Source organism: Panthera leo, chromosome C1 (assembly GCF_018350215.1).
Source record: "Panthera leo isolate Ple1 chromosome C1, P.leo_Ple1_pat1.1, whole genome shotgun sequence".
Classification (NCBI taxonomy): Eukaryota; Metazoa; Chordata; class Mammalia; order Carnivora; family Felidae; genus Panthera; species Panthera leo.
Genome location: NC_056686.1, coordinates 32,470,372 through 32,497,102, shown reverse-complemented (window position 1 = coordinate 32,497,102; position 26,731 = coordinate 32,470,372). Strand labels below are relative to the sequence as shown.

Below are 26,731 nucleotides of genomic sequence, written 5' to 3'. Positions count from 1 at the left end.
TAAACCTCTAGTCGGACTGACCCACCACTGAGATGGCCAGGAAACTGCACACTCGGTGCCCAGATCTCAGTTTCTAAACGCCAGTTATGGGAACGAGGACTCCTTGGAAAAGTAGGCTTTAAGACTGAGCAGGGGAAATACGTGATCCTGGAGCATCATGTGGTGCCACAAAGTGAGGAAGTGCTAATCAACAACAACAACAAAAGAACAGGATTGTGTGAAATACAAGAGCTGTCACGAAGGAGCTCTCAGTGATCAACGCTGGAAGGATGTTAGCAATAAATAAATAAATAAATAAATCGTTATAACTCAAAAAATAAAATAAACAGCCATTAGTTCATATCGATAAAAACAAAAGTAGAATCATCTGGTTGTTTAATGGGGAGAAAGGACAACTCTCTTTATAGAAGAATTCCAAATAATAAATATAGAGGAGTGAGGGACGTAGAAAATCACCTTCGGAACGCCACAGCCATAGTTGCTCACAGTTCCCATGATGAATCCTAAAATTAGTAAGTGAACGCTTGATTCAAAGTACCTTCCCCCAATATTTGTCAACTACAAAGGGAAAAAATAGTAACTTTATAGTGGAGAAACCTGTAAGACGCTACCTTAACCAAGGGATCAAGGTTAACATCACCAGACATGTTGACATTATGACCCCTTCCCTGATTTGATGTACTGAGAAAGGCACATCACTTCTATGGTATTCTTGCCGAAAACTGTAACTCCAGTCTAATCATGAGAAAACATCAGACACACCCAAATTGTGGGACAGTCTACAAAATACATGACCAGTGCTCTGCAAATGTGTCAAGGGCATGAAAGACGAGGAAAGACCGAGGAATAGTCACAGATCAGAGGAGACCCTGGAGAAATGACAACGAAATGCAGTGTGGAATCCTGGATTGAAACCTGGAACAGAAGAAGAACATTAGTGGAAAAACCGACAAAATTAGAGGAAAACTTGTAGTTAATAGCATTGTACCAATATCAGTTTCTTGGTTTTGACAGTTGTACTGTGGTTATGCAAAATGTTAATCAACCCCAGGGAAAGCTGGGTGAAAGGTATGTGGGACTTCTTTGTATCATCTTTTCAACTCTTCTGTAAGTCTAACATTATTTCAAAATTAAAAGAAAACAAAAATTGGGAGATCTTTTGATGAAATAGCCCCAAGGAAAGAAAGAAAGGCTCTATTGTACTATAAGGGAATAACAACTTTATTTTTTATTTTATTTTTTTACTTTTTGCCTCAAAAAGTGACATTTATTCAAAGAAAAGAACACAAATGACAAGATGTCCATCCCTTGGCTCCCTTCCTTCCCCTCTGAATGGACACCTTTAGATGGTGAATGAGACTTGTTTAGAAGAGAATCTTGCACACTACCTCTGGCCCCTGTGATTCCCTGCATTCTTGGGACCTCAGCTTGTCTGAAGACATCCTGTTCTTCCAGGCACTCTTTCAACTCTTTCTAGATCTTACTTTGGCTTTTTATCCTGTCTCAACTAGGTCTTGGAAGTGATGATGACTTTAAAATCCCTTTCTTTAAAAAAAGCCAATTTTCTTTCTCTAAGAGAGGGGTGAATATTTGTCCTCTTCTCTTCTTTACTGACTGTCATCATTGGGGCCAGGGGGTGCAAATTAGCAGTTCATCTTCTGATTCGAACTCTGTCTAGCCAACACAGCTTTTATTTATTTATTTGTGTGTTTGTCTGTCTGTCTGTCTGCTTAGAAATTAGATTTGCAGGGGGGTTACCTGGGTGGCCCAGTTGGTTAAGCGTCTGACTTCAGCTCAGGTCATGATCTCATGGTTCCTGGGTTCAAGTCCTGCGTTGGGCTCTGTGCTGACAGTTCAGAGCCTGGAGCCTGCTTCGGATTCTGTGTCTCCGTCTTTCCTTGTCCCTGCCCTTCTCCCACTCTGTCTCTCTCAAAAATGAACACGAGGGGCGCTTGGGTGGTTCAGTCGGTTAAACGTCTGACTTTGGCTCCGGTTATGATCTCACGGTTTGTGAGTTCGAGCCCCACGTCGGGCTCTGTGCTGACAGCTCGGAGCCTGGAGCCTGATTCAGATTCTGTGTCTCCCGCTCTCTCTGCCCCTCCCCCGCTCATGCTCTATCTCTCTCTCAAAAATAAATAAATATTTTAAAAAATTAAAAAGAAATAAACATGAAAAAAAAATTAAAAAAAAAAAGAAATTAGATTTGCAGGGAAGCATGACCTCTATAGCACTCTTTGTCTTATACTATGCTGTTTTATACTCTTACGTTTTTGTATGACCCCTGAAGGCATGTGAGTTTTTGATATTAGGTGAATATAATGAATTACATATAATTTATGGTGTTTGTTCATGATCTTTGCTAATCAGACCTCTTTTCCAGTCTGACTGAAATTTCCAATCCTGCTACTATGGTTTTTTTAGGTCCCTCTTTGGAATTGTGGCCCTCCTACTGAAGCTTGGGAGTACCTAAATTTTTCCGAAACTCCCCAGGAATTTTGATATGCAATCTCAAACAGGATCCTCAGGTTTCCAGGGACTTTCATTCACATATTTTCTTAGTTTATCTTCATATTACTTCTTTCTTTTATTCATAAATTTATGACTGTTCCATTTAGGGCACTGATTCTAAACAGGGTCAGAGATTTTTCCAATCTCTGTGTTTGTAAAAACACTCCTGCTGGAGAGTCTGTGTGCCTCCTGGTGACATTCCGTGTCTCCCATGGATTTGGGGGTCCCTGATGGGCGTCCTCACACCTGAGGTTGCAGCAGGTAGAGTGGTTAAGAACCAGTGCTATAAGGTTTTGTCGTGTGCATGTGTGCTTGTGTGCACACGTACGTGTGTACGTGCCTGCATGACTTTAGATCCCAAATTATTTACTTTTAGGTAAGCAGATGCAAGAAGGGGGATCCATCATGGCCTTCGCTGTTTACTTTTTTCTGCATTGGAAACCACCCCGCCGCGGCCCCCAAACAAACTGAATGATGTAAAAAGAAGGCCTTGAGCCATCCAGCCTGTTCTACTTTAACCAGTGAAAGCTGCTCCAAGGAATTTAGAAGAAAACCACAATTAACTTCATTTGGCTGTCATCTTGAGTGTCACATTAAGAATCATCTGACCTTACCTCTGGTGGGCAGGCTATCCTTTTTGGAATGATTTGGTAACATATTTTCTGCCTTTATCATGATATCTTCCCTCTTTATCTTTGGAAGAGGAAAGAGCATGCCATGACGTGGGAATCGAATGAACCTAGGGTTTAATCCTCATCTGATGATTGCTGCATCTGACCTCAGACAAAGAACATAAACCTCATATTCATCATCTGCAAAGTAGGGGAAAGTCTGGCTTAGAGGGTTGTGGTAAGCATAATATAGCCCTAGTTTATCAAAAAGGAAACCAAGGCAGGAAAGGAGTAAGCAATTAACTCAAGGTCCACAGACTTTGAACCCAGATGGTCTGACACTACTCAGAACCTGCCTACCAGGTCCTTCTGCCATGCAGCTCTGCAGAGGGCCAACATGAACTTACTTCTGATCTGTCTCAAGATGACCCACTGTAGAGGTTTCTGAAAATACTGTCCAGTGTCCTACATTGGACAATTCTTGAGTTAGGTGCCTAGAGTATTTTTATCTTTGACTGTGAGCCTGGCAAGGATGCTGACAGCATACTTTTCAGGTATCCAAAGAGAGGGTGGGTTTGTACATGGACTTAGGCAAAGAGGGATTTGCATGGGCTATAGTTTTCTGCCCCAGCAGGAGGTGTTCCTGGTGACTGCTTCAAAAAACTAATATTATCACTTTAAAAAATGAATGAGTGGGTCACCTGGGTGGCTCAGTTGGTTAAGTGTCTGACTTTGGCTCAGGTCAGGATCTCACAGTTACTGAGTTTGAGCCCCACATCGGGCTCTGTGCTAACAGCTCAGAGCCTGGAGCCTGCTTCAGATTCTGTGTCTCCCTCTCTCTCTCTGCCCCTTCCCTGCTTACACTCTGTCTTCTCTCTCTCTCAAAAATAAACATTAAAAAAATAAAAAAAAAAAAAGAAAAAACCATGACCGAGTAAGTGAATGAGTGAAGTATTTAATAACTGACATAACAACAGAGAAATTCTCAGCAGAGTGCCTGGAACATAGTAAGCTCTTCATAACTCTCGTCTCCACCCTCAGTCACCTCCTTCTCCTTCATTTGACCTTAGCTTAATATGTTATTTCTTCCCCCATAAACTGAGGTCACTGTCCTTTCCATTATATTATCGTTAATCTCAGTCCAGTACTGAAGAGCACTGATTTTCGGGTGCGACAGCTAAAGTGCCTTTCAGAGTGGCGTGAAATGAGAAAGGATGGAAGCTACTTTGGATGACAGAACTGGGTCCCAGGCATCAGGATAAAAGGATGCACTGATTCTCACACTCTGAAATATAATGGGGCTAAATGTAAGGTCTTGCGATGGGGTCCAGAAAATTAACTGCATGAAAGCAGAATGGGAGAGATGTGTGGCTCAGCGGCCACAAATGTAAAAGATACTTGGGAGGTGAAATTGATAGTTGTATTGGTTATGACACAGATTCAGTTGCTGTCATCGACCTAAAAGAACAATGGTGTAAATAAATGAAAACTTTATTTCTCTCTCACCAACTGAGAATAAGCAGTACAGGGTGAAACAACAGCAGTAGAAACCCAGGATCCTTCTATCTTGTTGCTCGGCCAGACTTCATACACAAGGCTATCAGGTTCACATTCCAGTCACCGGGAAAGGAAAAGAGGGAAGGGAGGGCATGATCTTTTCCTTTAAGAGCAGGACTAGTAGATTCTACAATTCACATCTGCTTTTATCCCACTGGCTAGAAACCAGTCTTCTAGCCACACCTTCCTACAAGGTAGGCTGGGAAATGTAGTCTTTTTTTAAAAATTAAAAAAAAAATTTTTTTTTAAGGTGTATTCATTTTTCGGAGACAGAGAACGTGAGTGGGGGAGGGGCAGAGAGAGAGGAGACGCAGAATCCGAAGCAGGCTCCAGGCTCCGAGCTGTCAGCACATAGCCCCACACGGGTCTTGAACTCATGGACCACAAGATCATGACCTGAGCTGAAGTCGGAGGCTTAATTGACTGAGCCACCCAGACACCCCAGGCTGGGAAATGTAGTCTTTAACTGGTAGTCATGTTCCTAGCTAAAAATTTTACTGCTAGGTATGGAGAGGAGAATGAATACTGATTGAACAATTAGAAGACTTACAATTAAGTCAGTATGATACAATAGTGCAATTTGTTTGCAAAAAAAAAAAAAGTCTTGGGCAATACTACATCATGTTGATAGAAGAATAGTATCTTCTAGAAACTGGAGTTGGGAAATATTTTCTGAAAAGAGCCAAATAGTAAATATTTTGGTTTTTGCAGACCATGTATGGTTGGTGTTGCAAATTTTTTCCTATTGTTGTTTTTTAATATAATCCATTAAACATGTAAAAATCATTTTTAGCTCATGGACTAGAAAAAAATAGCCTTACCAAGGGCTATAATTCGCCAACTCCTGTTACAGGACATCGATGGCGATGAGCGTGGAATCAAGCCCTGAGATGTGCAAAAATATGTTCAGGGTTGATGATCAAGATGATGAGGAGGGGACTCTGGATGAATTTGCAAGAGCAATTATTGAAGGCACTGATTGCTTTTAGTTTGGAGAAGCTAAGACTTTTAAAAAAAAATTTTTTTTTAACGTTTATTTATTTTTGAGGCAGAGAGAGACAGAGCACGAACGGGGGAGGGTCAGAGAGAGAGGGAGACACAGAATCTGAAACAGGCTCCAGGCTCTGAGCAGTCAGCACAGAGCCCGACGCGGGGCTCGAACTCACGGACCGCGAGATCGTGACCTGAGCCGAAGTCGGACGCTTAACCGACTGAGCCACCCAGGCACCCCGAAGCTAAGACTTTTGATGGCATTGTTTTCAGATTCTGAATGACAGTTACGTAGTTAGTATGTTTCCAAAGGGAGGAACTGGAATCAGTGAGAGGATGCTCTGGAGACAGACTGGGGCCCAGCATAAGGAAGGTCTTTCTCGTTTATGGAGCCCTTATTGCCAGGCACTGTTCTAAGCACTTTACATAGATGGTCTTACTTTATTCTCAACAATCCCATCAGGTAGGTCCCATTTTTACCTCTACTTTCCATATAGGACAAAGCAACATTAGAAGGTTATATAACTTGCCTAGGCATACAGGCTACTAAGCGGTAGAGTCATAGTAACTACAACCCTCTACTGCCTACTTGCATGCAAATTAAATGAAATTAGAGATGTATATAATTTAGCAGGCACTTAGAGGCAGAAGAAGTGTTGTTGCAGGTGATAATCATTATTATAAGCCATAGGAAGTACCCTGTCTCTCGTAATGGTGCTTGTATTGGTTTCCTGTGTAACAGATGAGCAAAAACTTGGTGGCTTAAAACAATGTATTTATTTGTTTTGGCTTCTGGAGGCCAGAAGTCTGAAAGCAGTTTCACTGGGCTGAGATCAAGGGGTCATCAGGGCTGTGCTCCTTCCATAGCCTCTAGGGGCAGAATCTGTTCCTTGCCTCTTCCAAGCTTATGGTGGCTTCTCTGTTTCCTTGGCTTGTGGCCACATCACTACAGTCTCAGCCCTTGTGGTCACATCGCCTTTGCCTCTCTGCGCTCTGCCTCTCCCTTATAAGGATATGTTGATCACATGTAGGGCCCTCACAGATAATTCACTATAATCTCCCCATCTCATGACCCTTAAATAAATCACACTTTTTGCCATGTAAGGTACTATTCATAGTTCTAGAGATTAGAAGGTGGATGTATTTGGGGCTGTTATTGAGCCTATCACAATGGTATTTAAGCATACGGTGGATGACCACGTTATTTTCTTTCCACTATTAGGGAAAAAAAAACCTTTATAACATTCTATGATTTATTGATCAGTCAGAGCATCTAGTTTTCTTGTAGTGTTTTTGTGTGGACAGAATATATTTTGTATAAGGTATGATGTAGAAGTGATAATTTTTTAAAAAATAGTCAAAGTCTGACACAATTTACTGAATAATACATTCCTTGCCCTATGGATTTAAAATTCAGTTTTCAGCAAACACCACACTTGAATCTGTTACTTGACTTCATTCATTTCCAGCAACCCATTTTGTTTCTGCAACTGTGCTGCAGACTGTTTTATTTACTGTAGTATTAGGGTACATATTTATAGTTGATCAATTCAGTCCCCCCATTCTTTTTTTTTTTTCAATATTCTTGGCTAACGGCTCTTCTGCTGTTTTTGTTTGTCATTGTGTATCTCAACCTAAAAACTTCCTTATTATCATTTTAATGTGGTTGTGGGAAGAGAGGAGATAGATGGAATTGTAATTGTCTGTCTTCCATAATGATCCTCTCATCCTATTTTTTATTCTGGTGATTTTACTTATCTCCATTGAGATTTTCCATTTTTGTTGTTGTTGTTGTTGTTGAAATCATGGAAGTTTAATTCCATATCTCTTTCTCTCCCTCTCTGTCTGCCTAATATTTCAAAACTTATAACAATTAAACTTTACGACCACACGATCAATTATTTTTATACTTTACCATACCTTTTACTGCTTTAGTTCTCATTATACTTGCCTATATAACATATCTTCTCCTTTCTTGAGTTTATTATTCTGGCTTTTTTTTTTTTTTTTCTTGGCCAGAATAGATCTTCAAGTAATTTTTAAAAAATTTAATAAAGGGTATTGGGTGATATAATTTCTGTGTCTTGGAACATGCCTTTCTTTTGTCATCACATATAAGAGAAATTATAGTTTGGCAGCTGGTAGAATTCTTGAGTTACAGTAACATTCTCTTAGAATTCTATAAAAATCGTGCCACTGTCTTTTATCAGTGCATTGAAGATGAGAAATATGTCAATCTGATTTTCTTTTATGTTTTTAAATTTTTAATGTTTTTATTTTATTTTTGAGAGAGAGAGAGAGAGAGCATGAGCAGGGGAGGGGCAGAGAGGAAGACACAGAACCTGAAGCAGGCTCCAGGCTCTGAGCATCAGCACAGAGCCCGATGTGGGGCTCGAACCCACGAACCCGGGGCTTGAACCCACGAACCACGAGATCATGACCTGAGCAGAAGTCAGAGGCTTTACTAACTGAGCCACCTGGGCGCTCCAATGATTTTCTTTTCTTTTAAGCAGCCTGAGTTTTCTCTCCTATCGGGAAGTTTGTAGTTACTTCTCCCTGTTTTTGGAGGATCAGCCCACATCCTCAGCAGTATTCTGCTGCCTGGCACTTAGACTTATATGATCTAAGGCCTAAAGTCTTTCTTCAGCTCAAGGAAATGATCTTCAATTTCTTCCTTAATTATTGCTTTCCCCTTCATTAACGATGTTGTCTCTTTCTGGAACTCCTATTTATTAGACTAATTTTGATATTCTGGATCTCTCTGTTATATATTGTGTCTAATATGTTTATTTCAAATAACCTTCTTCTCCTCCTCCTTCTTCTCCTCATCCCATAACAAGCTGGGGTCCTGCCCCAATTCAGCCTCTACTTCTACCCATATTAGGGACAAACTTCCACTTTCCCAAGATGTTTTGGAGTAGCTGCCGTTCTGTGTGGAGAGAACCATCTTAGTTCCTGATGTTCTTTAATTTGCTTCTGAACTGATGCCCAGGACTCTCTCGTTCACACTCTGATCTGCTGAGCTTGGGATTTTCCAAGACCCTTCTCTGGAAACCTATGCACTTTCTTCTTAAGAAGTCTGTGCAGAACTGTGAGCTTATCAGCACTAATCAGCTTTTCCTCACCCACAATCCACCTACTTTACATCTTCCTTATTTTCTACAAAATGTTGTCTTTATTGACAGCATCTTTCTCTGATCCCCAACACTGCCACTCATGTTTTGGTCATTATCTCTATCTCTATATAGCTGTACCTATATCTATATATTTTTTTTTGAGGAGTGGGAGTAAATGTATATGCCCAATTTACCATCCCAGAGATCAAAAGCCCCAGAGTGGAAATACAGGGTAATGAAGCATCATCTGGGTTCTGGACCAAATGACCTTGCACCTCTTCTAGCTCTGGGAGGCTTTTCTCTAAAATCTAAAGAATAAAGCAGCATAATGAAAGGTTTGAGAATCAACTTTCACAAAAAGGTCCAGAGAGATAGGGTTTAATTTAGTCAGGAGAACAGAGTGAGGTAGGCAAATGGCGAGTCACATTAAGCCTGCTGAAGATAGGGCAAGAGAGACTAAGCTTAAATTACAGCCACAGTGACCCAGGTTGGTCACTACAAAGACCATTTAACTCTCAAACACTTGTGTGACATCATGAGGCATTGCAAAGCCCAGGGAAAAAGCTTCCTTCTCTGGTGAGTTTTCTGGAGGGTAAGGGCTGTTCTGTTTAAGGGAAGAGAATGGGCTGAGCCTCCTTCCAGGTTCCCTGGCAGCCTTGGGGTATTATAATTATGACACCTTGGTGCAGCACGTGATGTTGGATGGGGAATAAAGCAGCAGATAAACTCCCAAAAGTATAAAAAAAAAAAAAATCTTGTTTTCACCTAGCCTTGCTGAAAGATATATATTTTTAAATGTGAGAGACTGTTTTTGTCAGGAACACTAGCTCCAAATCTTTAGAACCGAATGGAGACATCTTTAATTTCTTCCCCAACATGCTGGGAGGAATGGGGTTTTCAGCGGCTCCCTCTCTCCCTGCAACTGGAGGTTGCACTCGTCCACATCTCCTGGCAGTCCCTTCCCCCAGGGCTGGGTACAAGAGAAGCTGGGAGAGGGTAAAGGGGCAGACTAGGGAAAGGAGTGCAGGGCTCCCTGTGGTAGGTCTGAGCCTTGTCACACTGCCTTTTGGGCTGAGGTCGCTGGTGGCTACGGGAGAGCCAGTTCCAACCTGTGTGGCTGGTGACATTTCCGGTTGCCAGTGCCCAGCCAATCAGTGACATGCCCAGCTAGCTGGGGCGATGACACATGAAATATGATAATTTTCTGCCAAAGAGCCCTGGAAGCAGGGAGAGAAGAGTGTGTGTGTGTGTGTGTGTGTGTGTGTGTGTGTGTGTGTGTGTGGCTGGGAGGGATCAGCACAGGCTGTGCCTGCCACAAGGTGGGAGGGGGACAGTGCATTGGTTTTGGTAGTTTGCCAAGGGAAGGAGTGGGCTCTGATGTAGGGCTGGAGGGACATGCCCAGGGAGTGTCTGTAGGCACTTCAGGGATGCTTTTCAGGTAAGCTGCTGCTGCCACAGCTGAGTGGGAATCTGAGGAGAAGCAGCCAGTGCCATTAGGAAGGTCTAGGACACCCTGGATAAAAAAGAAACTGCAAAGGGCATTTTCCTTCCTTTCAGACACGAGTGAGGTTAGGAGTTTTGGGTTCTTCTTGGTGCTACCTCTTTAAAAGCCAAACCAAAACTGGAATAAATGCTATCCAAGTGGCTCAAGTACTTCATGAATAATTTTTTAAAAAAAATTTGGGATGGAGTTTATCTCCCCCTCCCCCACTGCATTTTTCTACCTCTGGGCTCAACCTAGCCCTGGGTGGGGGGGGGGGGGGAAGTGTTGTTAACAAAATCTTGAAGAAAGGCCTAAGTCTGAATCTTAGAGACTCTAAAGGCCCAGGTGGCAGTTTGGATTCTGGATTCTGGTTGAAAAAGAAAATGTCTTGGAATAAGACCTGGTCCTAGATTACATGATCCTTTAGAAGTAGTGCTAGAACACTTCTTTACTTTGAGGACCTGGGACCTGAGGCTGGAGGGCAAGGGATAGGGCAAGGAGGGCCCTGTGGTTAACTCCGAAGTGGCCGAAGTCCCTACTTCCTTCAGCCCCTTTGGCAGGCTTCCCGGTCTTTTGACAGCAGTTAGGGGCTTGGGAGGGGTGTCGCCCGTGCTGACTCGAGTCCCTTGCATTGTCTGACCCGGTGAATGTGTATGTTCAGAAGTGAAGGATCATAGTGTTTACATAACATGCTGATTAGTCGCTGAGGAAGCCCATCACTGCAATAAATACGTGTCTCTAGTTTTATACCTTGCATTTGCAGCCCCCTCCCCCCGCCCCGCCCCATCTTGTTAAAAAGCCACAGATAAACGAAATTATGATCACTTTGTGCAAGCCTGCCCTGTGGCTTTAGGCCTGGGACCGGCTTCCTGCTCTCGGAGTAAGAGCTGTTCGGAAGTGGTAATTGGTGTACTGTACCTTTAAAAGGTTAAAACCTCGCTCAAAAAAGGTCTGGACTCATAGTGGAAAAGACAAGCGAGGCATGGGTTGGCTCTGGATTCAGAAAACAGCTGCTGATTAGATTCTGTGTCTGCGGGCTGAATTCATTCCGTGTTTTTCAGCAGCAGGAATTCAAGAGGGATGCCGCTGTTTGGGTTTCTGATCGTGATTTATATTTATTCAGAGGAATAACAGAGGGTGGATCTGTTCCCGGCGCGAGCATGCTCACAACCAGCCGACTCTCCCATTATCCAGCTGCCTAGTTTGGTGCTTCGATGTACATGTACATTCCGTGTGCATATGTGTGTATACAAACACGCACGCATGCCTGGACGGACATATGTATGCACAGGTTATTTTTTAAGGACAATTCTTTCAATAAGGTCTTTACCCCTTACTTGAAACAGGTGTTAATGAAAAAAATGCACAAAATCCTGACTGACCGGAATAATTCATGAAGAAGGGGCTGGATCCGTGGGTCAGAGAACACAGGACCAGTTTGCCATCCCAAGGCCGAAGGTAGGGGACTCTGGATTTTTATTCGGCGGATGGATTCCTTGCGCATGATTTTATTTATTGTGCTTTTGCCTGCGGCCGCCTCGGGAGAAATGAAATAGCGGGCTGCGATTCCATCTTGACGTTGCCTTTCTTGGGCAAGGTGTCCGGGTGGGCGGCCGCGCGGCGTGCGGTGCCCCGGGCGGGCTGAGCGGCTGCTCGGCCTGGTGCCGGGGGAGCGGCGCGAGCCTCAAGTGACCCCCGCGCGTCAATCCCGGCGGCCGCGGCTGTAACCCTGTGCGCGCCGCGCGCGCCGCGCGCTCCGCGCTCGCCCGCCGCCGCCCTGCACCCGAGCCACCGGCTCCCCAGGGAGCACCCCCCCCCTCCCCGCCCCGGCGATCGCCTCGCCGCCCGCCACGGCACCTGCGCTTCCTGCTGCTGCCACCCGGGCTGCCGCCCCGGGATGGTTCGGGGTCACCGGAGCGGTCTCCGCTGCCCAAAACGAGGTTGGGGTGATGCTGGGGGCCAAGGCAGAGGGGGAGCTTCCCCCTCTCCCCTTACAGCGCCCCCCCCCTCCCGTTACTGGAGCAGAGCAAGCTGCCTCCCCTCCAAACAAAACCAAACAGTAACCAAAGTCCTGCTCTGTTGGGGATTCTTGCCCCTCTCCAAGTTGTGCCCCACATGTTACCGTCTTTTAACGCTGGACACCCTGGTGACACTGAGGGGCCCCGGCTGAGACTGCGCGGGCTGCCGGAGGACTGCCGAGCGCGGCGGACAGCCTGAACCTGCGTAGCCTGGGACCCAAGTGATGTGGAGGAGCTGGGAGGCTGGGTGTTGATTTCCTTGAACGTGGCTGCTTCGGTTTACCGTTGCAGGTCAGGACAACTTCTGTGGTTCGGCCCGCCCTTGAACTTTGGGGGCAATGATTGCAGGCAGGAGGGTCTGTTTCTGGCAGCCCTTGGCATTGTCACCGCAGGAGCCAGGTGCCCCGCCCCCCCTTCCCCTGCCACATCGGTGCGCTTCGGTTGTGTTAAACCTGGCTTGTTTTCTGGGCCTCGGGGGTGGGGAGATGGGGGGGTGGTGCGCTGAGAATGGGGTGTGCGCTGAACTGATCTCCACGAACGTTCTCCAGCCCTCGTCTGTGTGATTATGTAACCCCAACTAATGATCAGACCCTGCGCCCGAGCAGCTCCCCATTATTTCCTGGGCCTCCCCCGGACTGAAGGAGCTGGGTCCCACGTTTAAGATGTTTTTATGTAACTGTGTGTATGCTGGGGGCAGGGAGAGTGTGGGAAAACGTGGAACAATTGGAGCACCTTCTGTGAAAAACACAGGGGCGAAGACCACGTGTTTGCTGGGGACAGGGTGGAATTGGCTTTGGGTGGGTGTGGACTTGAAGACCCTCCCATATCCCTTGCAGCTAGTCATTGCTTGTCTGAATTTTCCTGTGGTCCTTCCATCCCTCTTGAACCACGTAGAAGCTTGGAATCACCCCCGCAGGGCCCCTAGGTTCCTAACTGAGGGGTGAACAGGATCCTGAATCCAGGGTGACCACCCAGGCTCACTTGCTTTGGGTCCCAGCTGTTCTTCATGCCTCCCAGAAAGGGAAGAGTCTCTGGGCCGCTGGGGTTTCAGTTTTGTTCTGGGGTTGGGCTGCACCGTGGGGCTTGAGAAAACCTCGGAGGCCAGCTGAGCCGCTTGGCATGTGCTCTTTAAAACTGATGGCTTGCAGAGGCTAGAGACCCTGTGCATTCTTTCATTAAAACGTTGTGGGATTCTTTGGGGGGAGAATCAGGAGCACAGGACAGCTCTCCCACTGGGATACCTTCGGGCAGGAGGGGAAGGGGTGTATGATACTCAACTCCCTGTTCTTCCCCCACGTTGTTTGGGTAAGGCACCCGGAAGACAGAATTGTCAACATGGGGCTCCTTTATCACACCCCGTAGCACCGCAGCCTGGGGCTGCTGGGTAGACTTGTTAATTTGATGGGAAAGTCTGGCCTCTTCAGGCTAAAATTGTTTTTTTTCCTCTCAGCACCCTGGTGGGTCTGCTTTAAGAGCCAACTACTAAAGGGTACACATGGCAGCTGCTCAAGATGTGTTCAGCTGGCACTGTTGCTGGATTGTCTCCGCCCATTGTGTTTCAGCAGCAGCCACTCTCCTCGGAGTGGAGAAGGGTGTGCTGCCTCCGGGTCCTTGCCAAGTGAGCCTTTGAGGCGGCTAGTGTGTGAAAGGTACAGGCAAGAAGAAGATGCGTTTAGTCTGAAGTCCTGGCAGGTTCCAGGCCCCAATTTGACGGGAAGTAATGTACCGAAAGCTGTGCCACGACTTGATAGTTTTACCTTGTCTCCCACTTCCTGCTCTGTGAGTTACCGATGTCTTTCAGGTTCTTTTCAGGCTCCACATTGCCCACCAGGGAGGCCCTGACATACTGTTGTTCATTCTGTCTCTGGTGGGATCAGGGCATGTTTACAGACCTACAGATGCACAGGGAAGGTAGGGTAGGGGGGAACACTGGCCACATGAACAGGAAGCACTGGTGTTTCAGGCCAGACTTGGCCAAGTGTTGACCAGTGTTGTTCTCCATCTGTAAAGTGGGTATAATCATCACAGCCTTACCAAGCCCACGGAAATATCTCGAGAAGAAACTGAGATGGGCTAAAAATGAGACGTGCTCTGTAGCTCGTGAATATTAAGATGATACCACAACCGTCTGCAACTCACATTTTCACAATTTCGCTTATCCAGTTGGGACCTTAGTGGTAAACCAAGAGAGATGTCATAAATCCATGAGGTACAGTTCATGTATTTTGATGATTGCAGAACATTTCATACTTTCTTTCAGGAGTCTTCAATCAGGTAAAGTCCTAAGGAGCTTGGTTTTAATTTGTCAAAAACACTTAACAAATTGGAAGAGATTGATACAGTACTGAAAATGGGTAATTAAAGGTCTTTTTGACATGTGCCGGTTAGAAGTACTAGTAATGCAAGAGACAGAAAAAATTAAAAAAAAATTGAAATAAGATTTAAAAGGTATAGGAATTAAAAGCGTAGAATTTTAAGGCTATCTAATAAAAGTGCTTAATGTAAGCAATCCAGTGCAATATTCTGTATTTTGATAGGTTCTTCAGAACTCTGTTTTGTAGCCCAGTAACTGATGTTCACAGTGACCTTTATGCATCAAGAACAGTTTTAGTGACATGCTCTGTGCCCAGTTGAAGAATGCATCTGAATTTGAAGTATTCCCCAAACGATTTTTTTTTTATCATGATGCTTAAAGGAAAAAGTGCATTTATGGAGGATAACAGAACACCTGAGGTTTACAGATAGCCAGGAGCTTATTGATCAAAATATCAGAACTATAAAGCACTCCTGTTGAAATTGAGAACTTTGGGACCTTTGGCCAAAATTTAGCAGGGAACGGTTGTGCTGGTATCATATAATGCTTATATTCTAACATTTGATGCTGCGGAAAGTACTAAGGGAAACACGGGAACCCCAACCTGCCTGCTTGTGACCAGAGACACACGTGGAGCCTTCCAGTTGGCTGCTCTAGTGCTGGAATGAACTGGAGGAGACTCGATGATAGAAAAGATGAAGCAGGAGAGGTCAACACACACACACACACACACACACACACACACACACACACACACGCGCGGGGGAGGGGCAGAGGGAGAGGGAGACACAAAATCCAAAGCAGGCTCCAGTCTCTGAGCTGTCAGCACAGAAGCCCAATGTAAGGCTTGCACCCACGAACTGTGAGATCATGACCTGAGCTGAAGTTGGACGCTTAACTGACTGAGCCACCCAGGCACCCCCAAGAGTATTTTTGAATTTGATGCATACGTCAAAACATGAAGACACTAATTTAAAGTCACAGAAGAGTTCAATTTCTAGATGCACGTTAATTCATCATTTGGGCAAATCATTTCAAGACATTTTTGAACTTGCTGAAGAAAAAACCTGTTGCTAACAATTCATTGAATGTGGTCAGAAATGCACAGAACTGTCCAGAAGTTCTATGTCTACAGGCAAAGGGTTACTGCTGCAATAAGGTGGGGAAAAGGGTATTCTCCCAAATCCCAGGGGGCTTAGAAGGCAGAGGAGGTAAGGGTTGGAGGTGACTGAACTGCACTCTCCAGAGTGCTGCCCTTTCGGAAGGGTCACACTTGGGAATATGTGCTTGGGCCATAGATCCGCCTTGTTGGTGAAAACCATGCGTGCACGAGTGACAGGATTCCTCTCCTCATAACTAAGTGTTACAAAAATACCAGCTGTGGCTGGCACTCTTGTGAGAAAAGGAGAAGAGTGGGGCTTTACATCTAGATAGATGTGCAGTAGAGATGAGCTGAGAGTGCCTCATAGGGAAGGTTGTCTCAGGAATCTTGGAAACCCTCTGAATGCACATGAGTCCTGGAATTGGGGTTCAGAACCAACTTTTAAAAAAAACGAGTAATGTATGCACGACTGATAAATCATAGAAAGTGATGCAGAAGAATAACAGCAGTATTATAAATACACGACATGCTCTGTGAGCCTCTGTCACCGAAGTTAGTTTGTCCACTCATCCATTGGACTTCCAGGCTTGGTGTTAGAGGCTGAAGCTATCTTAAGATCAGAGGAGCCTGGTGAGAATGGACTGATTTAATTTTGATAGAAGAATTCTGAAAACCTCCATCAAGATTCAATATGGCAGACCCTTGACGTTTTCTACAGAGAGATTTCAAACTTCTGGCAGATCTCCAAATTTGGAGATGCAGAAGTATTTGCATAGGCTCTTGACTTCCTTCTGAATCAGGTAGAAACCTGATTCTACCTCTCTGTCCAGAGAGGAAAGCTTTCCATGGTTACTCACCAGCCACCAATTATTTGCCTTTTCAATGCGCAGTTGAGGAAATCAAGTTTTTCTCACTTCCAGAGTTTCTGTTTTCCTGGCGGAAAGAGCTTTGTCAAAGCTCCCTCTCTAGCTAAGAGACCAGCTCTTGCCCTGTTGCTTTGCAATGCGGAGTTAACACTTGTGCTTCAGGGGGAGGAAGGTTGCCGTGAGAGGTTGTTCACAAATAACTGAGAAAGTGAATATTGAAGCTACAAATGCCAGGCATGGCTGGAGTTGCTAAAAAATCATACTTGTGTGCAGCCTTTCAAGCTGCCTCCACTCCCTGGCCCTCAATATATACTCACCACACTCTTAGAAACTTCCCCTGGCTGTCAGCAAATCTCAGTGAAGAGAATTGGGGCGTCACACGGCTGACACATATGGTAAAGGACTAAAAACGAGAGCATTACCATTGAAATCTAGGCAAGAGAAACAGGAGGTAGTCATTTGCTCTGTGCCCTCATTTTAAGGATTTCAGAATTTGAGAAGATTCCAGGAGATTTTATTTTATTTTTAAAAAATATTTATTTATTTTTGAGAGAGAGAGCATGAACAGGGGAGGGGCGGAGAGAGAGACAGAGAGAGAGAGAGAGAGACAGGGAGAGAGGGAGGGAGGGAGAGAGAGGATCTGAAGCAGGCTCTGCAGTGACAGCAGCCAGCCTGATGCAGGGCTCAAACTCAGGAGCCATGAGATGGTGACTTGAGCTGGAGTTGGATGCTCAGCCGGCTGAGGCCCCCAAGAGCCTCGAGATTCCAGGAGATTAAGGAATAACAGCCTTGTGATTATAATTATAATAAATAAAAGAGTCAGAACAAATGTACTGTGGAGGTCAGGCCTTGCTGCACCTTACTGGAGAGATTCTTGCAAGGATGTTTCTGGAGTGATTTGGGTGGAAGCTCTTAGAATTTTAAGTGAGTTTAAGAGCTACACCAATTGCAGCTGAGGAGATCATCTTTGCCAGGCAACTAGAAAGATGTGGCAGGAACCACAGCAATTCGTTATAAGAGTGTCTTATTAAATGTTTCTCTGTGAACTTCTTTTTAAATAATGTTGATAAAATAGCCACTAGATACAAAAGAATACTTACAAACCGTATATAAAGGTGCAAAGGTACTCACCAGTCAACTAACAAGAAAGAATGTTACCCTTACCTTTGAAGAGTGTTACTCTCACCATCCTGTCCCATCTCCCCCCTTTTCAGGGATAACTATTTTCTGGACATTTCTGCCTCTTTTCCCAATGCTTTTCTTTATTTACGTTTTGCATCCCTAAACAATATCTCTAGCTGTGTATGTTCGTGAACTTTATGTAAACGGAATCATACCATTTGTATTCCTGGGTCTTAAGTACAGAGTTAGCCCATGCAGACCAGAAGGCTGCATCGGTGGGAAACAACTGAAATATTTCCATGTCCGTTGGTGGTAAATTGCTGATCACCTGACCACCTCTCCACAAACCCCCCTTCCCCCAAGTGCTCTCACAAGACCTCTTCAATTCCCTTCACCTTCCTGAAGGGAATCCCACCTGGCACAACAGGGGGTCTTGGGACCCAGCTCCCACACTGTGTTTGGGATCCCTTCTGACGATGGCAGCTGGTTGTTCAATGCTTCATTCCTGGATTTGTTCATGTTGCTGAGTGTAGCTGAAATTTGTTCACTTTGCTGAACTGTAATATTCCACTGAATGAGTATATTGCGGTTTATATATCCTGTTACTAACAAACACTAAAGGTTTTTCCAGTTTTTTTTTCCTGTTTTAAATAATGCTGCTGTGAATACTCTTGTTCAAGCCCCCTTGTGAACATGTATATAGGTTTACTCAAGGAATATACATAGGAGTAGAATTACTGGTCATAGACTGTGGGCACCTTCAGTGCTACTAGCCTAGTTCGAAATTAATTTCCATTATGCTATGTGAATTTCACCTCATTAAAAATAACTAGTTTCCACTGTGTTTAACCACTTTCTATACCCAGCTGCAGTGTGTAGTTGTTCCTTTTGCTCTATTTCTCGTTGCTAACACTTCATGTTTTGTTGGATATTGTCAGAAACTTTTGCCAGTCTTACGGGTATATAATAATATCTCATCTGGTTTTAATTTGTATACATTTGATTATTCGAGGGGTTCAGCATCTCCTCAGATGCTTGTTGACTTTTGGTTGTGTGTGTGTGAAAGAGTGCCTTTTCAAGTGTCTTGTCCATTTACTTTAAAATTGGGTGGTGTGTATTTTTCTTATTTATTTGTAGAGGTTATTTATGTATGCTGGAAACTATATTCTTAGTGTTGATAATATCCTCTCCTAATTTCTGGAATATTTCCTGGTCTTTTTTAGTACTTTTAGAGTGGCAGGAATTCTGAATTTTGACGTAATAAGATTTTATCAATCTTTATTTTATCATTGAGCTTTTCGTATCTTTTTAATGACATCTTTCCCTATGGCAAAGTCATAAAATAGTCTCCTGTATTGCCTTCCAAAAGTTTTAGTTTTGCTTTTCATGTTCAATAGTTTCCCTTGAGAATGATCCTCTCTATGGATTTGATATTCTTTATCAGGATAAGGAACTACCTTTCTTCAGTAGTTTGCAAAGGGTTACTTTTAATCATAAATGGATCTTTCTAAAATAGCTTTCCTGTATTTTTGAGAGGATTTATGTAAGTTTTTCTTCCTTTAATTTGTTAATGTCTGGTCAACTACTTTCCAATGTAAAATTAATCTTGTTTTCCTAGAGTAAACCTGACTCGGTCATGATGGATTCATTTTGTTATATGTTGCTAGATTTGTTTTACGAATATTTTGTTTAGAAGTTTTGCATCTATATTCATTCATGAGTGTATTGGACTGCAGTTTTCATTTCTCACGTTATCCTTGTCAGGCTTTTGCATCTAGTTCTGCTAGACTTGTAAAGTGAGCTGTAGAATACTTCCTCTTTATCTGTTCTCAAAAAGAGTTAGGGCTGGGATTCTTTCTTCTTTGGGGATTTTTCACTGGAGATTCAGTTTCTTCAGTAGTTATTGATCTATTCAGGTTTTAGTTTTTTTTTTTTTCTGGAATTGATTTTGGTAAGTTAGATTTTTTTTTTTTTAGCAATGTATCCATTTTGTCTGAGTTTTCAAAATATTTTACCATAAAGTTATTTATAATATGCTTTTTAATTTTTTAAGCCGTATGGCATCTGTGGTGATATAACTCCTTTTCATTTATATTACTATTGTGCCTTCTATATTCTTTTGCTGAATACCCTTTTCAGAATTTTGTCAATCGTATTAATCGTTTAAAGAACAGTTGTTGATTTTGTGATCCTCTTTTATTTTCTAGTCCATTAATTTCTATACTAATTTGTATGATTTTCTCCATTCTAAGTTATTTAGGTTTGATCTCTTGTTCTTTCTGAACTTCTTGAGAGTTTGACTTTTTTCCTCTATGAACATTGTAGGTTGTGTATTTTCATTATGACTTCATCACACATTTTTTGATATGTAGTATTTTTGCATCATTTGGTTCTAAGTGTTTTATGATTTCTACTATTATTTATTCTTTGACATGATCATAAGTTAGGTGTGCCTCTGTTTCTCAGTGTCCAGACATCTATTTTTTTTCTTGTTGTTACATTTTTGATGTTGATTTCTAACTTAATTGTATCATGGTTGGCAAATGTTGTTTGTAAATGTTACTCAACATTTTATATTTATATTTGTTGAGGTTCGTTGTGTAAGGCTCAGTATGTGGTCAATTTTCACAGTGTTGCATGGGGTCTATCATTGTTAGCTCTATTATCTTTTGTATAGCTCTATTAGATAAAACTTCTTAACTGTGTTGTTTAAATCTTTTCTGTCATTATTGATTACTGTCTGCTTGATCAATTAGTCATTGAGAGAAGTGCCTTATAATGTCCAACTATGATTGTGGATTTCTCTGTTTCTTCTTATGGTTCTGCCAGTTTTTTGTTTTATATGTTTTGGGACTTTGTTAATATGTACCTACAAGTTTAAAATTGTTTTATCTTGCTGGTGAATTGGATCTTTTATAATGGAGTGGCATTTGTGTCTCTAGTGATTCTTTTAGTCTTAAAGTCTATACTGACTGATATTAACAGAGATTTACCAATTTTGTTTTGTTTAGTATTATCTGAAGGAGTCTGAATTACATTTTTTAGAATTTTCTTATGTGAGGGTCTGCTGGTGACGGCTTCTCTGTTTTTTTCTTTGCCTGAAAATACAGTAACTTTTTCTTTGTTTTTGAGAGCTAGGGTAGGATTCTAGGTTGACAATTATTTTCTCTCCAATACAATGAAGATATTATTTGCATGTTTTCTGTTTCCCAGCATTGTCTTTGAATTTTTTTTAATGTTTTTATTTATGTTTGAAGGAGGGAGAGAGAGCGAGAGAGCGAGCACATGAGTGGGGGAGGGGCAGAGAGAGAGGGAGACACAGAATTTGAAGCAGGCTCCAGGCTCTGAGCTGTCAGCACAGAGCCCGAAGCGGGGCTCGAACTCACGAAATGTGAGATCATGACCTGAGCCGAAATCAGACGCTTAACCGACTGAGCCACCCAGCCGCCCCTCCACCATTGTCTTTTTTTTTTTTTTTAATATATGAAATTTATTGTCAAATTGGTTTCCATACAATCCACCATTGTCTTTGAAATCTACTATCAGTCTTGTCCTTCCTTTGAGAAAAATCTTTCTTTTTTTTTTTCTGACTACTTTTGAATGTTTATTTTTTGTCTTTGGTGTTCTGCATTTTCACAAAGATGCACCTAAGTGTATATTTCTTTTAATTTTTTATATTTGGTACTCATTGGACTTCCAGGATACATGTAATAGTGTCATTTTTCAGTTATGGGAAATTCTTATCCTGTCTCCTCAGGCCACAAAAGATGAACCTCAAGTTTACTTTGTTGGGCAGATATCCTCATACTGGCTTCAGGGCTTGGCTCCCATTCTGGGCTCCAACTTGTACTTGGTTTTCACTTTCCGAATATTTCTTACAGACTTCCCAGCTCATTAGTCATTCAAAGAGATGTTTTTCAGGGTGTCTAGGTGGCTCAGATGGCTAAGAATTCGACTTCGGCTCAGGTCATGATCTCACGTTTGGTGAGTTCGAGCCCCGTGTTGGGCTCTGTGCTGTCAGCCCAGAGCCTGGAGCCTGCTTCAGATTCTCTGTCTCCCTCTCTCTCTGCCCCTCCCTGCCCAAATAAATAAACATTAAAACAAACAAACAAACAAACAAACAAACACCAAAGAGATGTTTTTCTATACTATCTAGTGTTCTTTGTTGTTTTCAGGAGAGTTGCCTACATACTTCATTCCCCACAGCACTGGAAATAAAAGTCTACAGAAGTTCATTAGCTGCTAGGGGGTTAATTCTTCTTCCTTGGTAACTTGGGAGAACTGCTGAATTTTTAGCTGATTTTCCTTTCCAAACGTTGGCTCTTATGTTTTGGCAGGGCATTTCTTCTGGAGGCACCTTTTTTTCCCCCAAACCTGGAACAGAGTTAATTAGGATTAGAGATGGTCTCTTCTCTTCCACTCACTAAGGGCTAAATGCTCAGAATTGCTACCTTTTCTTTTTTGGCTACCTTTTTTTTTTTTCCCCCCATGCCTTGGGCTGAGTTCCACCTTCCTGCTACCCTTATCTCTTTATTTTTAGTTTGTGATTGAATGATAAGTCTTCCCACCTGGGGACCAACTCTCTTTTGGGAAAAAAAGAATTGCAAGCATCCAGTTCTCTAAGACTGGCTCTCTCAACTTCCAGCAAGCGGGACTCAGAGACAGCTGGCATCCCCAGACCCTCCCTCTGCCCATGTGGCTGGGTTGCGCTTGACTGAACTCAACTTGCATTGTTTTTGGCTGATGGACTTTATAACTGTCTGTTGCTAAGAGGGGTTTGTCCAGGAGAGCTCTGACTGGTTACTTTCATGTGGCTTACTCCTGGGCAGGTGGGCTCACTTTTTGGTGTATTAGTGAGGGGCTGCTGGGTTGTCATTGTCCCCTTCCCTTCCTGTGAGCCTTCTAGTGGCAGGGCACAGCAGATGGACGTTCCGGCTGCCACAGACCCCCTGCAGACCCGGTGGAGGGAACAGTGCCAATTTCATGTTCTGTCCACATTTGTGCTGCCTGCCTGCCCTACTAACTTCTCTGTTCACCTCTCATCCAGCCAGGCCAGGGGCACCCCTGGTGCCAGGTAGCCAGGCAGAAACTGGTTGAATTAAGGATTTCCTCTTTCCTTCCATCTTTTCCAGGGTTTGAGATGGTCGGAGCTCATCTTGCTGCTACCCCAGAGCAGGGTGGCATTTGCTCCCCTCTTCTGCCCACCTCCTTTTCTCCCCTGCTACAGCCCCTCAACCCAACCCCATCCTCCAAGTTTTTAGAGAGAACAGTTCAAGGGTGAATGAACATTTTTCTCGGATGGAGACAAATGACCTCCCCTTCTCCCAAGGCCAAGTCGCTCTTGGAAACGCCTTTCCTTTTTTTCACCTAATATATGCATACTTTCCACCTGGGAGGCAGAAGCTACAGAGGAGCCCGATGAGAGAGCCTCATGGGCTTGCCAGCCTGCTCTGTGGGTCATTGGCCGGTTTTTGCTGAACATCTGCCCCACTGAAGCAGGCTGAGAATCAGTCTCCCTGGATATCTGATCATTTCCCCTAATTTGTAATGGCAGTGCTGGAAAGGCTTGGGGCTCAGGGGCCTGCCGCTAGCTTGGCATGGACAGGGAGAGAGTAGGTTTTCAGGAGGGAGAGAGGGAGGAAGGAAGGGAGGGAGGAGAAGGGAAAGGGAGAAGGGAAGAGGGAGAGAAAGAAAAGGAAAAAAAAACAGCAAAGGAAGCAGAACGTATCTAACTCTTGCTTCCAAGCCCAGTACATCTCAGGTGGGACTGTAAGATATCAGGTCTCTTTTTTTATTTGTTTAATGTTTATTTAGTTTTGAGAGAGGGAGAGACAAAACGTGAGTGGGGGGCAGGGGGTGGGCAGAGAGAGAGAGAGAGAGAGAGAGAGAGACACCAAATCCAAAGCAGGCTCTAGGCTCTGAGCTATCACCACAGAGCCCAGCGCGAGGCTCAAACCCACGAACCTTGGGTTCAGATCATGACCTGAGCTAAAGTTGGAAGTTTAACCAAATGAGCTACCCAGGTGCCCCATCAAGTCTCTTTTTAAAATTGAGCATAATGTATATATAATAATATTCACCCTTTCAAGTGTACAGTTCGATGAGCTGTGACCAACATCTATACCCATGTCGCCACACCACAGTCATGATACAGAACATTTCCGTCATCCCTAGAAGTTCCCTTGTGCCCATTTGCAGTCAGTTCTGCCTCCCTGCCACCCCTTTCCCTTTGCCACCACCACTCTGTTTTCTGAAATGAGAGCTTTGCCTTTTCTAGAACCCCATATAGATGGGATCGGAAAACAGGTGCCTTCTGGCTCCTGACTTCTTTCCCTCAGCACAGTGCCTTTGAGGCTCCTTCCTGCCGTGTGCATGAGCAGCTCATTCTGCACTGCCCGGGCTATCCCTTTGCACAGATGTACAGCCGTGTGTCTTTCCACGCACCTGTTGATAGAAATTTGGGTTGTTTTCCATTTTGGGCGACTGCAAATAAAGCTCCCATGTGGGCTTTTGTGTGCACCTATCTTTTCATTTCTCCTGGGTAAATACTTAGTCAAGTTCCTTTTCTGGTTTATCTCTCCAGCAATTGGAATACCCATTTTATCTGTCCACGTGCCTATCAGCCCGTCACCAGGTGGCCCCTTATATTTGCCTTCTTATGAGTGAGCGGGAGATAATAAAGAGATTTGGATACCACCATCTGTGCCAAGCCCTAGTATATCCCTCAGACCCTGTCTGTCTATCTGTTCGATACCCTCACTAGACTGGAAACAATATGGCACAGGAATTGAGAGCATAGGCATTGGAGCCAGACTGCCAGGGTTCGTATTCCACCTCTGTCGCATTCTAACTGTGTGATTGTCCTCAAGCTTCTTAACCCCCATGTGCCTCAATTTCTTCATCTGCAAAATGGGGATAATAGGAGTACCTGCTGAACGGGATGTGAAATATTGACAGATAGATGTGCTTAACCCATAAATACTATCTGTTGGATGACTCTTCATATAGGAATGTCAGGGTGTGGACCACATAGAGGCAGATCTCTTCCTAGCAGCTCATGATGGGAATGGAATAGTTCCCATCAGCTACTCTGTTGCTGGGCACCCTAGTGGCTGAGCTCCCATTAGACAACAAGCTCTGCCTTGACATTGGGTGGACGGGACATTTTTTTTCCCCTTGTCATCTCGTAGCTCTCCTTCCAGCCAGGGCGCCAGCTGCTTCCTTTTCATTCCTGAATCAAAGTTCTGTTTCGGTGCTCTTGAGTGTTAATTACGCTTTGAAAAATATAACTACAAGTCATAAGGGATCTTACTTGTTTGCTTTGTCCGAGTTCCTTCTCTCAGTTCTGGGTCCAGACATGTCAACATGTAGGAAGCACGGCCCGGAGAGGCCCCTCCCACACTCAGAGATCCTTATGCCCAGGTTTGTGTGACTCTTCATGCATCACAGGGCTTGAAGCCCTATATTGATTAGAGACATGACAAAGGGGGGCACAGGCCCGGAAGTAGTTTCCTACAGTTCTATCAAGGATGTAACTGTCAGGGCCTTGATAGTCACCAGCATTGTGGATGCCTGTCCCTGACCCTGTCACCTCTGCAAGCCAGGGACTGAAGCTCTTTTCGAACGGCGGCTTCCTTGTTAGGGTGGGAGATATGAGACCCAAGTGCATCGTTGAAAACGAAGACTTAGCCTAACAGCCCTGCATTCCGAGAAACACTTTCTGGGTCTGAGCCTTTTCTCTCCAAGAAAAAGATGACTTAGGGCCAGGGTGATCCAAAGAGCTCGAGAAATCACCATGTGAGATTGATCTTTGATATTTGCCGAAGTGAGGCACCTGAACAGAATTTTCCTATGAACAGAATAACACTTCCAAAGTACAGACTTCCGTGGGCCTGTGGGGAGTGTTTCTGGAGTCTGGGAGCTCTGAGTGATACAATGTGGTAACTACCTTTTATGGGGCACTCTGGGTAAAGCACCGTGTTAAGCGGTTTCCATGGTTAATCTTGGTTAATGTACTCTGACGACTTAGAAGATGATGGCCATCCGCCCTTTCAGCAGTGATTCCTACCCCGGGGGGTTCTGATTTTATTGGTCTCGGGTGAGTCCCGGGCCTCTGGACTTTTAAACACTCCCCCAGTGATTTTAATGTACATCCAAGGCCAGGAGCTGTTTTAAAGACAAGGGAATTGAACCTTCAGAGGTCAGAGTCACTGGCTGCAGGTCATACAGCTGTGAGTGGAGGTGCAGGGTAGGAGCGCTGGCCTGTGTGGCTGCATTGCTCGGGGCCTGGGCGCCCCGTTCTGTGTGCTGATCAGAAAGGTGTCAGCACCTGCTCCTGACACGGGGCAGGCCGTGGTCAGCAGGGACACTGGTGGCTTTCCTAGTGCTTCCTTGCTGACCCAACACTCTTTAGAGTCTGAGCACATGTGTGCTGTGAGTTTAAAAGGCTTCCAGCACAGAAAGCCACTGGCCTTGGCTCCTGGCCTACTCAGGAGAGGGACATGCCACACTTAGCTTGGTTGCATCTGGGTCCAAGAAAACATGGGTGGATTTTCTTGATTTTTTTTTTTTTTTCTAGTGAGGTCCCATAGTCAGGCAGAACATCTTGGTCCTTCCTGAGCAGAGCAGGGTAGAAGACAAGTCAAGTAAGTGGTGATCTTTTCCACCCCCCACCGCCAGTAATGACCGCGGCAATGGGGCTCCCGGGAGCTGAGCGCTTACTGTGTGCATCAGGCAGTGCTCTAAGGGCCTTACACAAATTGCCTCATTTTATCCTCACAGGAATCCTGTGAAATAAATGCTGTTATTACCCCATTTTTCAGACAGGGAAAGTAAAGCACAGAGCATCCGGTGGTGGAAATGAGAATAATCCCGGGCCGTCGGAGTCTGAGGCCCACTCTTAACCATCAAACTACACCGCCTCCCCTCCCCTCCCCCCTGCCCCCCTGCATCCTACTTCACCTTGTTCTTTAACTGTTTCCAGACTGTCATCTGGCGATAGATTCACTTTTAGCACAAGAGGCATGTCTCCATCTCACCATTTC

At 44.2% G+C, this 26,731-nt stretch overlaps 1 protein-coding gene across 1 annotated transcript in view; it reads left to right on the top strand.

Annotated features, from left to right (window-relative positions):
- Window positions 1–3,073: 3,073 nt before the first annotated feature.
- HIVEP3 (HIVEP zinc finger 3) overlaps window positions 3,074–26,731 on the top strand; it is a 381,869-nt gene continuing 358,211 nt past the window's right edge. The window contains exons 1-2 of the mRNA XM_042950180.1: window positions 3,074–3,127; window positions 11,612–11,723. The gene's annotated coding sequence lies outside the window, so the exon portion shown is untranslated. The remainder of the gene's footprint in view (window positions 3,128–11,611; window positions 11,724–26,731) is intronic.